Source organism: Rhyacophila brunnea, unplaced genomic scaffold (assembly GCF_057557595.1).
Source record: "Rhyacophila brunnea isolate RB1 unplaced genomic scaffold, BYU_Rbru_1.0 scaffold_8, whole genome shotgun sequence".
In the NCBI taxonomy this organism is placed as follows: Eukaryota; Metazoa; Arthropoda; class Insecta; order Trichoptera; family Rhyacophilidae; genus Rhyacophila; species Rhyacophila brunnea.
The window spans coordinates 32,286,068-32,302,030 of record NW_028233350.1 but is presented as its reverse complement, the minus strand read 5'-3'; the positions used below and the strand labels follow the sequence as shown (position 1 = coordinate 32,302,030).

Genomic DNA, 15,963 nt, shown 5'->3' with positions numbered 1-15,963 from the left:
AGAAGGTTTTGATGCGTATTAAAGTAGCCCCAAATTTATTATCCCTTAACACAAATTACAAATTCAAATTACAGTTTGTTACAATGCGAAGTTTATAAAATAAATTATACTGATTGTAAAATATCTATATTGTTGTAATTTTTAGGTTTGCAATGCACTTTACGATTATTTATTAAGATGTACTTATTTCTAGGTTTTCTTGACTGTAACTTAACCACTATTGACACATTGCACTTGTCTGCGGACTTCCTTCCACCCTCAGTTTGAACGGGTAAAAATAATGATAAATAGGAGGTGGCTGATCGAGACAAAGCGGTGTAAATACTGTCAGTGATAGCAACCAACAATATAAAAATTATTCCCGCCTACTTCTTGTGCACGAAAAGAAATGGTATTTCGTTTTTTTGCTTCTTTGTCTTCTATGCAAGCTGGAGGTCACGAGCTCCACTAACTATAGATATCCTACCCATCTCATCGGATCTAGACTATCGTAAACAACCTGTATCCTTCAGTTTTATGACTAATATATGGTTAGACTCAGGATTTTTTATTTTCTCTTCATCATTTTCTTCAACGGTTTTGGTGATCACCAGTATCCAATGTCTTACTCACTGTACTACGAGGGCCTCCTCAATTATCTATCATCGCCTACTATGGTATTGCGGATCTTTAAATGTCTATCAACATTATCGAACTTTTGACAATTATGACCTATATAAGATCTTCGTCAGACTAATCTCGTCAGATTTATCAAACCCCAATGCCAGCAATGGGCTGGCCACGTGATGGTCACATATATGATTAAGCACTGATAAAGCGACTTACGTTTAGTGAACCATAATAAAGCTCAAATTACACCAGCAGTCAATCGTTTACCCCGATTGTGCCGCCAATTGTCTGCACCGATTGCTCCCGATATGAAATATCATTCTGCATCACTCCCCAGAATCATTCGCAGACTAGAATAATTCTTATTTTTGCGCATAACTTGAGCAGTAGCAGTTGGATCTACGATTACCGAGATCGACCCAACTGTCACCAACCTGTGATAGAGTCGGGAGTAAAAAATAGGAAATATTGTACTTTGACCACGAACCCAGTTAACAATTCAAGGTGACATTTCATTATCGGAGACTGATGATAATAATGATCGTGGCAGACGATCGGCGAGAGAATCTTGCAATGTAATTTGCGCCATATAATAACTTCGGTGGTTTGTGTTTATGCCACACAAAAAGACTTGGACCACCGGGAAGAGTATAAGAGTCTGTTTGATGTGCCAACTTCCACTCCGATATAGATCGTTAAAAAGAAAATACAGGAAAGATAGTGTATTTATACAAGTGTTTTAGTAGTAATTTTAATCCAGATAATTTGGCCATTCGACAGTTTTCCACCACTCGGTTCAATACCTCTCAGTATTCAGCGGTACGCAGAGCTTGTGTCCATGGGAAACCCATGATTTTTTAATTTGTTCCGTCTTTCCAGATTTTCATCATTTGGATTTCTATGATTATATTATTATAGTTGGTTTTTAGCCATTAACGAGACTCTCAGCATCGGCCTCTAGCATCAACCCTCTGCCTAACCTATATATTTATATACATAACAAACTATTTGAAACCATTAGTTTTATTTTTATTATATTCTTTTATGTGACATTTGATTAATTAATTACACTGTAAAATAGTGCATCTGAGTCTACGAAATTTAATAATTTACGATGGGCGGGTTATCTAGCAAGAATGGATAAAACCCAACCGCAGAGAGGCATCTTGGATATCAGACCTGACGGTCGGAGATCGACTGGCCGGCCCAGACTCTGTTGTTATATACACTATGACTTACTCAGACCCACTAACTGGAGAATACTAGTTTTGAGTAATTTGAATTTGAAGTTGTTAAAAAGATTGAAATGGTCTATCATGTGAGTTTATTAAGTAATCGTAAAAAGGATGACTTTAAAATAAAGACTGTTTATTAATTAAGAAAGTTTCCAGACGGTAAAGTTTGAAATAATGAAAATTTTGGTATAACTAACTCAATATGTCATTTTTTCGAATTAGTGTCTTCTGCCAGAATAGTGACGATATATAAGTATCCAATTTTGTTGAAAGACAACTATTATAAAAATATTATCTTACAATCTTTTTATTGTTAAAAAATCGTCCACTTTAACGAATCTTCAGATATTTGAAGGAAAAACAGTCAGTAAGACGTACAGATTGTCAAATGATAATTTTATTTGTCTGTGACGTTTATTAGATTTTCCTCTTTCAAAAAAAATGAACCCTGAAATAACTGTCGCTGGAATGTTATCATTATTGAATTCAGTGACCCAATAAAATTCCTGCCTATAAACAATATTGAGAATAAATATAACAGACTCACCTGTTCTCATCCTTGCGAGTATTATTTTTCAAGTGCATAAAAAATATTCAAGTCTCTAACCTTATTTACATTTTGTAAAAGGTAATATAACGGAAAGCACTTTAAGTTGTTAGTGAAAACACAATTATAAGAAAAGATGAAAAGGCTTTGAAAAAAGCTGCAGACCGATTTTGGAAAGCATCCTCTGAGACAGGTTTATCTACTGTAAAAATATTTTTGAATTTAATATAGTTTTTTCGCCAGAAATAATATGTCATAATGTCAACAGACGTCATTTTCAATCTATAGAATACAAGACGCTGTGTATAGAAGAAAATATTTTTATTATTAAAAACATTGCTTTGAATATTTTCTATTGTAATCATAAAATAGCGGTAAATACAAATTTTATATTGAAAATATAATGTAACTCGAAAAGGCCTTATAAACATAACTATTATACAATAATTCTTGGAAAATGTCTTGCGCTGAGTGAAATTCGAATACAATATTATGCATTTCAATTGAAGGGCGAGATTTTTGATCATATACCGCTATTCCAACAAATAGTACCTAATAACTGTACATGATTAATATATCATTATTCCAGGTTAAAACAGACAATAAATAAAACATAAACGTTGTGTAGGCCCATTTGCTTCACTTAAAGCGAATCATCTACCTAGCAGAAGCACTTAGCGGAAAAATACGAAGCATGCAATTTGAAAATATTTTTCTTTCTAATGTTTTCAGATACATATTAAATTAATTAATACAGTTTAAATTGTAAATTATCAAAAAAAGTCTCAAATTGTAAGCTTCATATTTTTCCGCTAGGTACCTCTGGTCATGGCCCCCGCATCCTGAAGCGGGCCCTCAGGAGGCTAGGATCTTCGGCGGGCCCATTACCTATCGCTAAGGTTAAAAGCAGCGTGACGCACTACATTAACGTTTTTCAAATTGTGTTTTAGGTGAAATTAAGGGTACTTATACAGTTATTATTAGCGATTTTTAATACATCTACTTTAATTATGGAGTTGTCGAATATCGATACACAATAATCAAAAATTACATCGCACAATCGTATCATTTAAAATGTTAATAGTCATGAAGAATAACCGTCTTTTTTAACTATTAAAACTAATTTATGATGGGTGTTTATTTCATGTATCTGGTCAACCTCCCACTCCGGGCCCCTTGTGGGGGCGATGCCACTGGTAGGTAGAGGATTCGCCTTAATAATGAAAATAGTAATTTATAAAATCAAGTAAATCTCAATAATCATAGACACAAAGGGTTTAAAGGTTCCTTTTACTTGTATTATTTTCAGTGTACTGGTATTCATTTATATTAATGGTGATATTGACTCTCATCACAATATTTATTAAATGGACATTGAGAGTAAGCGAAAACACAATATTTCTCTCATTTCTAATAAATATTATATAGCAGGGGTGGCGAAACTATGGCACGCGAGATGATTTTGCATGCCACGCGTTTGAAGAGAAAAAATACCTATAATAATAATAAATGACAGATCACATTGTATAAAAAAGAGCAGGAAAATACTCTTCAAGAATTAGCATTAGGTATAATGTAAATATATAGTTGCTTAGTTCAGTCCTTAGACTTTGTGCGACACATATCATTATCACACAGACCTCATCAGGCGGCGGAGGATGCCGCGCCGCGAACCTCTAATTTTGATCGATTTACGATGCTTGAGATCACTGTAGCAAGAGAATGACTCATCTAATCGGAGCAATTCTCATGCCAATTTATGCGATAAGAACCAAACTAATTGATACATAAACAAACAATTTCCCACAAAAAATTACTGCACCAAATAAGAAACAAAAACTTGGTGAAGCTAGGTAGTAGTAATTTTGGCAGACGGTTTCAAAATTGGTGGACCGAAAAGTACGGCGTAATTCAAAAAAATGGTAAAGCTATTACTTGTGCTATATTCTGTGAGTGGTATCTAGAACACCATCAATTTTTTAATAGATTTTTTTTAAATATTTTTTCCTTATGAAAAACTGCTCGGCACGTCAGACAGTTACATAAAAAGGTTCGCCAACCCTTTCAAAGTTTTTTTTTTATATTTCTTCTGTAACTTTGATCCTATGGGTCATTTTCAGTACCTCATTTTGGAAATAGTATTATACCTTTTTAACAGTATCCATGGCTGCGATACATCCAACAAAATTTTGGATTTGGGGTTTAAATTTGACCGGGCAAACTTTGCTTTAAAATATTTATAATAGAGTAAAATATTATATATTACAGCCGAACATAATTATAATTTAAATTTAAATAATATAATAAACAGTAAAATATCTAAAAACAAAGCAATAAAATTATAATATACCTACGCTATAAAATATTTTGTAATATAAACATCAAAATATGATCCTATGCACACAGCGCGAAAAAGGTTTGTTATTATTTTCCTGCAAATAAATATAAAATTTATTATACAAGTTAGCTCTAAAAGAATATAGTCAAAACACTTTCTACACGATATATTATGGAATAAAGATATAACATTATAATATAATGGATATATTATGTATTATAACTGAGGTAAGTTATGTACCTAATAAATAACGGTAATTACAAAACATCTAAATCTCAATTCCGAAGATAATTTATAATTAATTATATGGGAACAGATACTGAATGTTACTCCAGGCGGAGACTTCTGTAGTTTCCTTATAAAAATAGCACATGCAAATTTCAGTTTGACCTAAGTGCCATTATTGTATGCAAAAACTATAAAAGTTGGTATCTCATTTGAGTGTTTGTATGAAAAGTTCCAGTGCTCTTGTTTTGCCTCATTTTAATATGTTTAGGTTCCATCATCTCTATAGAAGAAGATTTTTCACACATCTTTTATTACGACAGACTTATAGGGTAGTAAATAAAATTTGTTGTAAGAAAAATTTAATGCACCAGTAAGTCTTCTTTACAATATAATATTATATTATTTGCCTTAAAAATGGCTTTGCAGTAGAAAAATGTTCTATCAACTGAAATAAATCAAACAATTAAAATAAAAACAAAATATATATTACATACTCCACATTATTTAATAGAGACTAGAACCGGTTTCAACAACTTAACTATCACAACTATTTATTTAATATAATATGAAAACTAACTATTTAATTATTGTAGGTATTTACAATATTCACAATATTTACAAGAAAACTGTTTGATAAAAAATACCTCAATTACTCGTAAATTTACCTCGCTTTGCAAAATAATATAATATTAATGAAATAGGTAGCTACTTCACTATACAATAAATGCCGATAGCTAAACCTAAAAATAGTGTTATACCACTAAATACACTCAAATCTTATGAGAACATAAGCATTGAAGATTTATAGTTTTCCGAATTAACGTAAAAAATCTGGCATTTTTTGAAAATTTTGCTATATTATTTTTTGATTATAATATAAGTAAAAACGTCGTACATTCTCTCTATTACTGTTTAATCTCTCTCAAATTTTATAAATTATCACTTGTCTTAAAACTGGGAAACGAACACTGCAAGCAGATTGGCGTAGAGTGCAAAGGTAAAGCCAAGGCTTGATGCATTGCACGAGGGTGGAAAGGGCCGTCGACAGCCGAGGGATGGCCGCCGCAGCCTCCGCGATGGAAGAGGCTCTTTTTTGGCACAGTTTGTCGCCAACCGTGACTGCGATCGCAGCTCGCCAGATAGCGTGATATTAACGCGCGAAAAGTTTGCGATAACCACGTAAAATATTCTTAAAATAACTTCTCTTTTATCACAACACAAAATCTATCATTTTATTTTCATTAATAAACACTTTTTTCACCGGAGAAATTCTTTTTTTTAAATTTTGATATCTACTTATTTAAAACTTCTGTCATCAATCACGAAAAATTTTAAGGAAACTTTTTTGAAGTAGATTATTATTTATCTTTATAAACTCTGTTTCCTTTTTTACGCTGATTTAGATAAATTACTTTCACTATCGAAAAAATAACAATTTCACTACGATACCTATATTTCTTTACATTATATTATAGTTATGTACCTATAAACATTAAAAATAATACATATTGTTTAGACATCACCATTTTTTTAACTTTATACAACCTATTTAATAAATTGTTTCATTTGAAATAAGTACCTACATTATATATCTTATTATAAAATTAATACATGTACAAATATTACAACAAATAGAATACCTATGTATTTAGAATATATTTTTACAACAAATTTTTACAATAAAAGTTTTTCATAATCACATTACATTAATTACATATTTCATAATATAATCATTTCGGTATTACTAATTATTTCAATTTAACCTGCATCCTCAATATTTTTAGACTTTTTGAAGAGCAGTACCTAATCATTAATTACGTTGTTTATTTATTTTTATATTTAAAAAATAGATTATTCGCCTAAAAGTTTGGCGGAAGTTTTTATTTGAACTAAGTTACTTAAAGTTTTGTAATGGTTAAACGCTGAAATCTCCGATCGCGGCGTCTTCAGGTGAGTAAGTTATTTTATTAAATAACTTTTTTAAATTCTACACGTTGCTTTACAAGCTCTACGTCGCAGTGAAGAAACTTTTTAGTTCTGTAAGCATTCTTTCGCCAGCTTAATTTTGAATTAAATTCGCAGGTTTAATGGCACTTGGTCAAATCTTCCAAAGTGCTGTACAGAGCTTTTTATGACCCAACAAAAGTTATTTTATCGCTTTTAATATTGAAAGTTCGTGACTCTTAGCCGTCACTCTGAAGGACAAGATATTGCTAAAATTAATACAGATACTCTATTTTATGATTGGTGGTACCGTAAATGCTGGGTTAATTAACATAGTTTTATATTAATTTAGTAATAAAGATAATGCCTTTCTTTACACAATTTCAGATAAAATTACTAGTAGACTAAACCTAAGTTTTATATTAATTTATTAATACAAACTAAATTCTTTCAATCCATAATCTAATTTTTATTAACGATTAACCAACTTCAAATAAAAAAGAAAATTTAACAATGTTTTAATCTATCAATCTGTAATTGGTAATATAAAAAAAACTTTTTAAAATGACAACCATTTGAATCATGTACACAACCATATTACCAGATATACAAATATTGAAAACCCAAATCACATAAATTATAATCCTAACATTTTTTTCTAAACAGTGGTGCATTTAGTGACGTAGGAAATTAAAATTTTCAAACATGCTTTAATTGCATTTAATTAAAATTATTCGTTTAAGAAGATTTTTTTAATCACAATACATACATAATATATCACTATACCTAAAAATTTGGTATTATTTTGCAAATGCCTTATACTAAATTTATATTTAAAAACGAATAGTGGATGATTTTCAATAATAAAGGCACATTAAAAATCCACGTCTACGGAATCTATGTAGTACTCGTACTATAGTATATAATGTTGGCAATTTATGCTTTTATTAAATGTCTCTAAGCAACGCATGACTTGCTTACTACCATCACTGACATCATCACCGGATTTTAACATTGTTGAAAAATTATTTACAATGTTTTGTTCTGTAAAATCCAAATCGATATTACTGGAAGAAAAAAACTAATTGCAGGGTTACTAGGTAAAATCAAAAAAATAATTACTTACCTACCTATGTTTACTTGTAATGAGTGCTGTTTAAACCCCTTTATGAAGAAAAAATCAACTTTTTTTTAAATTGTTATATAATTTTAAAACGTTCTGTAATATTTGCTATTTAAGGGATCTCTTTTAAATTTTCTAACGAATATGTTGCGTCATTTCGGTCAAAGAAAATCGCCGCTGGTTGAAAATTTTTAGCTTAGCTTTTATAATCAACCAAAATAAAAATATGCCTTCAAAAAACTAACATTATAGAACATATTATAAACTTTGCAAAAATAAAAACGTTACAAAAAGCTTTCCTCTTTGTATTAATAGCTACAATTTATTCGTGAAGGTACTTACAGAGAAAAAAGTTCTCTCACACGGTTGAGAGTACTGTGACTGACAATATTATTCATTTTTTAATTGAAGACTGAAAAATATGAAGAAAATGTCTTAATTACCTACTTTTAATTGTTAAACTATTTTTTTTTTTAAATATTTTATTAATATTTATAGTCATGGCCCTCACATCCAGAAGAGGGCCCCCAAGCTAAGATCTTTGGCAGGCCCGCCTACCTATCGCCAAGGTTAATTAAATGCAGTGTGACGATATACAGTTGCTTATTCGAAATGATGTTCGAGATAATCAAGGGTATTCAGTGTAATTTTTAGCGATTCTCTTTTGTATTTTTGAATGCACCCACTTGAATAATTATGGAGTTAAAATAGCGCTGCAGGCGACATTTTTTTTGCTATCAGTGCAATTTTTGATTATTGTGTGTCAATACTACGTCATTCAAGTGGATGTATTAGAATATACAAAAAGATGCTAAAAATACACTAAATACCCTTAAACCTCGAACACCGCAGCAGTATATCTTCAATATGTTGTTTCATACTGCGATTACCCGTCCCATTATGACATTTATGACATATGCTGCCCCCCTCTGGGGCGGGGCTATGCTAATCCTACAAAACATTTTAAAACGCTACAGACTATACAAAACAAATCTCTTAGAACAATCACAGATGCCCCATGGTTTGTACGCAATACCACTTTTCATAGTGACTTTCTAAAAAACTTTAGAGCTCCATGACAGTAGACTTCCCGAATCAGTCGATCAAAGATCTAAACAATTACGATCAAGCCATCCCCACTGAATTTTGGAGACCGCGATCAATACTGCTCTTAAAATCTTCTTAGTTAATTTTTTTCCGTACAATAGGAGACAAAAAAGAGGTTCCCTCTCCATCTCTACAGATGTAAAAAATTTAATATTTCGCAGTGTTGACTCCGTCAATTCAAAGGAGAAACCACTGTATAACCCCTATTTTCCCAGTTCTTTTTCCATCAGACCCACGACGAAGGGCCATGCGCTCTTCGTTAATAGGTATACAAACGAGGGTACTATTATAGGTATAGATGACTAACATAAATGGCCGTTTGGCCTTTTGCCTCGTATTATATCTATATATAATTGAATTGAATTGATACGTTATTTCTTAAGAGCATACTTCAGTGAAACGGCAAATAATTTTCAACTATAAGTGCGACGAAATTTTGGACTCACTGGCAATCGGAGAACGAACGTGGAGCTGTGAACACGTCAATTTGTTTCGTGATGGCGACGGGGGTATTTATTCTTAAATCCTCTAAAGATGACTAAAAAACGTTACCCATTTACTTGAAAAAGAAAACATGTCAATGAATATATTATTATAGTTACTAATAAAACAATAAACAGAACATTAAATGGACGCATGTTGGATTTATATGACAAATTATGTTTTGTTCTGCACGCGTCGTTTGCACATTCTTTGCGTCGCGCAGTCACGATCGTTTTAGACCATGCCCCAGCTGAAGTATAGCCTTAATAATGACCTCCACAGTGAGCTCAAAACGTCGAGGAAAGACGGAAGAAATACACACGAGGTGACAACACAACATTATAAAAAATAATGTAATCATAAATTTCAACTATTGTTAATATTATTTTGTGAGTTATTATTATATTAATATGTATGTCTGTTTTTGACTGTTTCCAAACAAGAGTGACAAATTGCGCGGGATACAAAGATTTTGCGGTGAATCCCCGCAAAGACGAAGACAAAATATTGTTTTGCGATAGAACCCTTATAGCGTTACTTGTCATTCGTGTGGGAATCGTATTCGGATTGTTTCCTTTGTAAACGTTTGATTGATAAGACGTATTTTAACCATTTATATAATAAATTAACTATACTATACGTACGCATGTTCCCAATGATGTAGACGCGCATACAGAAAAAAATGTATCGTGAGAGCATTACTTTCAAAAAAATATGCGTTGTAAACATACCTATTAGAAAAAAATATTTTGAACTAAGCATCCATCGTATACTGCGAAATAAGCTTAAGTAAAAGGTGCAATATCAATCAAGTTAATATTTTCCAACAATAATTGTCCGAAATATTATTATCTCAAAAATTATTTTGTACAAAATTATATATTTTCAATAACGAATGCATGATTTCTAAATCTTGCATATTATTCATTAAATAAGAAATAATAATTTATTAAGTTCATATTATATTTTTCATGAGGGTGTCATTATTTAATTTTGATTATAACATGATTTTAATATAAATAAATGCCCACGATGGCTGAGTGTTAGCATGTCGGCTTATATAGACGTGTGTCCCGGGTTGAAATCCCGGGTCTGTCAAATCCAACGTGTGTTTGGACCCAGAGTATGGACCTATTGCTTTAAGCAAGTATCCAACATTCATTTAGCCTTCAAAAAAATCTGTTAAAATATCCTCCACTCTGTGCAGGCCCATATTATGATATAACATCGTGACGTATTGTAATGTAATAAATAAGTAATAAAGTGATGTTTAATTTAATTGTACATACTTATCATTAAATATGTACACTTATTAATATGCAATCCATTTGGGTCCTTTTCTGGATCAAAAATACAATGAAAACCAACATTTGATTTTTTCCAGACGACGGATTTGAACCCGCACGAAAGAAAGACTCTAGAACTAGGGATTCCAATCCCGGGATCCCGAGCTATTTTTGATACCTATGAATCCCGGGATTGATAAACATAATCCCGGGATTTCGGGATTGATTTTTTTATCAATTTTTATGGAAAATAAAATAAAAGCGAAAATAAAACAGAAAAAATACTTTTAATAAAAAATAACTACATTAGAAATAAACTGAGTTTGAATGAAGTTTGATTTATACCCATGTCTAGGTTGCCGATTCATTTTATTTTTTTCACATGAATTATTAATCTAAATGAGAAATATTGGAAAAAAACAATGCTTCGCACTTTTAACAAAGTAATTCTACCATGATATCATACGTTTTACAGTTACGTTTTGCAGTTTCATATTTGGCTGACTAATTATTAGATTTATGAAGTAGAAAGGCCATAAGTACGCCATGATTAGTTGCTTTTCCATTTTAAATCTCGCTAATCCATTCATTATGTCCTTACTATCAGAAACAACAATCTCATATTAAATTCACATTATTATTTATATTAAAATATTATTTACTCCATTAAACTTGTGTATTTCCAAGATTGAACGTATACAATATTAACAATAAATGTCTTAAATAGTATAAATTATACTAGATTTATTTTTGACCGATTTTATCAATGTTATTATTTGTAAATATAAAATTTTTATATTAACAATGGACAAAAAATGCCAATCCCGGGATTGTCAAATTGTATTCCCGAAATCCCGGGATCAGAATTTTGGCTCGGGATTGGTTTCCCTATCTAGAACTACACCACCGTGAGAATTTAAAAAAATAAAACAATATTAAAAATTATAGCACCTACTCTTCCCAGAATATGACCGGTTTCGTCGTAAAGATATCGTCAGCTGTTAGTTATGTATATTATGCTTCTTAGATATATTCCTACATACTACATAATATTCTGTTGTATTATATATTATTTATCTAATTGTCCACCAAATAAATTTATAGATTGGTGGCTCTCGTGGTGCAGTGCGTAAGAAGGCGCTGACCTTCCACTCGAGAGTTCTGGGTTTGATTCCCGGTGAGGACACAATAATATTGTGTGTTTTTCTCAAAGCCTGGGTGTTTGTGATTGTTCAAAATTACTAACAGCCACCTTGTACGAAAAAGCAAGAACATGGTCATTAATAATTTAAAAAAAATATATAGATTTATTTTAACATGAACCATGTAATAATCTATTTCTTTTATTCAACCAATAATTCACAAGCTTTGACAATATAACATTCTTTATATTGAATATACATAGTTTTAAAAGACGTACGCCCGTATCTTAATTGATAAAGCACATTAGCGTTAGTGCTTACGGGTTCAAGTCCCGTCGGACGTCGTATTTTTCAAAAAAGTTTTTTTTCTAGTAGGTAAATAATATATATCTGAGGTGTTTTCAAATTCTGTATATGTAAGTATGTATTAAAGGGCATTGTAAATGAAAGTTCTAATACTTTCGTTAAATTCGTATCTATCCTCATCAAACAATGAAATTACTAATCAAATTAGGAATTACCATATCTTTAAAATAATTTCTTATAACTTTGATTTAAATAATATTTTTCGGCGTATTATGGATGTTACAAATAATAAATTCAATTTATTTAGTCTTATGAAAATAGTAAGATAAATTAATTGTCTAATATATTTCAAAAAATACCCTGATATAGTGGGTATTTAGTAGAACAACAAAGAAATCCACTGAGTGAGTGGCACACACCCTTAAAAGCTATGTCATGAAATGCTAAGCTAAGCTATTTATTAGAATGGTGTAACACAAGAGAAAATGACGCGCTGGCAACACTGTTTAATATTTAGCGTCAGTACCAACCTACTAATATGATTGTTTATCACTGTATATTATAATTCAATTATATTCAAGTTAGTAAGTGTATTAGCATGAGCGAATAAAACAAATTACAAGGCTATTAATAATACTTTCACAACGTGATATAAAAAGTATAAATTATACTTAGCATTAATAAAATACATACTTTATAAAAATAAACACCAAGTGAGTTAAATTGATCATAATATTATCTTAAAAATCCATAATACTACCTCCAACTAAACTCATCTCACGTAAGTGGAATATATCGATATCCGAAGCAATTTAGTTTTACAGTGTGATACTGGCTTGTGGTCATTTAAAGGGAATGAATTTATTCACGATTCGAGGGGTAGGTATACGGCAATGGGCACTTTTCTTGCAGTAGGGTTTGACCAAACACGTTTGCTTTGATACAAGTTTACATAATCATACAGAATATGACATTGATTTTTTTTAACTTATTGGTCGAGATCGCGACATGCTCTCTCGTGAAGATAATATATTTTACCACGTTTTTCTTAGCTCGTAATCTTGTTTGTCCGGTGGTTGTTTATCCAGTACAAATCTTGCAATCGATTTTTAACTAACTTCCCGACTAGATAAACATTTGAAACTTTTATAATATATCATAACACGATGTCAATACATTCTTTTAATACTTTTTGCCATCTTTAAGTAGAATTGAATTCATTTTCAGTTAATTCTGTTTTGTATGAAAAAATATTTCGGAAGAAATCCGTAATCCAATCCACTATTATTGGTTGCTAAAGGGGTGGTCCTAGCAACTAAAATATTAATATATACGTGCGTTACTATGAAAATCAAAATGACATTTCAGTTTTCTATATTTGTTTGTTTGTTGCAAAATAGCAAAAAAATGATTTGTTGACAATTGCCTTATTTATCCTAAATTATTAATACATAGAATTGTCAAGTTTATATGATTCAACAGAAAATTTAAAAACGTGGTATATAAAAAGTTCTTTTTATCTTGTAATTATTTAAATCAAGTACATGTCAATACAGGCGAATGGCTGGTAACTAATCTTTTTTCAGATGCCGAAGTCGAAGCGTTTATGTTAGGTACAGCTATCGCAAGAAGAAAGCGCAACTTGCTAAAAAAGACGCCAATTTCAAATAAAACCAAACTGGGTCTACTTTGGTCAATCACTCACAATTACAATAATCGACCGATATTATTATTACGATGCAAAAAACGGTTATTTCCCTCCCAATTGGCAGGTTGGTGTGTATGCCATTCATGAGATTCTCAGTATCCGCCTCCTCCGTCTTCTACACTACATTTCAAAAGTGTCTAGCATCTACCTTTCTTTGTGCACACTGTGCAAGTCTCAGATGCATATACACAAATTGAGAAGACAAGAAATATTACTATTTGCGTTTTAGTCGTTTTCGTATTGCCTTTACTCTTTCAAATCGGTTTCAGTATCAACACAACACTTTTTTCAATTACTATTTCTCAATGTCATTCAACAACAGACTGAATAACGGTATAATATTATTACGATCTATGACCATCAATTTCATCTTGGATATGTTTATCTTTAGGCCCATTGATAAAATAAAGGTGAGTCTAGTTGTGTCTCAGATATTTTCGACTAAGGGTCCACTGAAATGGCATTGGCCCCATTGTCATTATAATAATATGTACTGTTACACCCCCGAATGGTCCCCATTTGGGGATGTCTCTGTGTATCTGGAGATGCCCGAGTCGGTATCAAATCCAACAAATAGTAAGGGCTGATTACGAAAATAAATAATAATAGAGCCGGCAATGCCGTAAATTACGAACGTTGAAAAATATTTACAACGTCGCCGTTTTTCGACAACGCTCTCATTGAAAGCGAAACACAAGATGGCGGGTAATACGCTGCAAACAGCCAAACAGTAAACACGCACATTTCGTCCTCCGTAAAATAATTTATTAAAAATGTAACTAGTATATAATATTAACTTAAATAAACCTCGCCGCTTCCATCACAATTCCGGTGTGTTAATTTGTCCACCTCCACATCCCGAACCCAGACGAAAAACTAAACAAAAATAAAAGTGACAGCGTGCCTTTCACTTTCGAAAATGGAGGGAAATGACAGTACGTACATGTTTTTTTGATAATTTTCAAAATTTAAAATTCTCATATTGATATGTACAGCTGATTTTAATTATAAGCGGCCTTGCAGTCAATGAACAGGTGATATACACTAATATTTATTAGTCCGTCTCCTCAAGAATTTGCCTAAGTGGGAATATTTGTGTGACATATGATGTTAGAACTGTCTAGTAATGAATAATAATACAGTATTGTGACTATGCGCACCGATTAATATGACGTATATCACTATCTTTTCATACTGTCTCACTAATAATAATAGATTAACTTGGAAAATTAGTATATATTTTAACGATAGCTCGCACGAATTAGTGCTGTACGATACACAGGGTTTATATTAACATTTAATAGCAGTGACGTCCCTAGACAAAATGCCGCCCCTAGGCAGCGCCAGAATACCACCTTCTTTTGCTATACAGTATTTTTTATCATCCTTTCATGACTCCAATATCTGAGAAAGGTGTTGTATGGATACATTTGAGCTGAATTTTAGCTAAGCTTAGGTACCTACCAAGGCCTGAACAAAAACGATGCATGAGTGCGAGTGAGAAAGTATTCGGCACCCTTATAATCTCTGCGACACGCGCTAGAGTAAGATAAAAGGTCTACATATTTGTGAGTTAGTTTCCAAAAGTATCGCCGGCAAATCGTGGTGAATCGCTTCACGTAGCGTCGATAACCTGCGAGTTCGTGTTGCTAAAATTGCTATTTTTTTGTGTTAAACATAAAGTCAGTGGTAAATATTTTTAGTTAATTAAGTAGGAAAGGTAGTTCAAAGTGTTGTATTAAAATATGGTAGCCATACTGATAAGCAACAAGATGGTATTACGTTTCATAGGTAAGTTGATACATGTTCGTGACAATTTATTTGTATATTATTATATATTTTAATATCAGTGACCTAGTGTTTCTTTAAAATAACTTAAATTATGGATATCTTTACCTAATGGTTGC

The 15,963-nt window shown here is 31.6% G+C and overlaps 1 protein-coding gene across 1 annotated transcript in view; it reads left to right on the top strand.

Annotated features, from left to right (window-relative positions):
- Window positions 1-6,867: 6,867 nt before the first annotated feature.
- The window catches only part of Grd (gamma-aminobutyric acid type A receptor subunit Grd), a 142,486-nt gene continuing 133,390 nt past the window's right edge, over window positions 6,868-15,963 (top strand). Inside the window, exon 1 of the mRNA XM_085958664.1 lies at window positions 6,868-6,907. The gene's annotated coding sequence lies outside the window, so the exon portion shown is untranslated. The remainder of the gene's footprint in view (window positions 6,908-15,963) is intronic.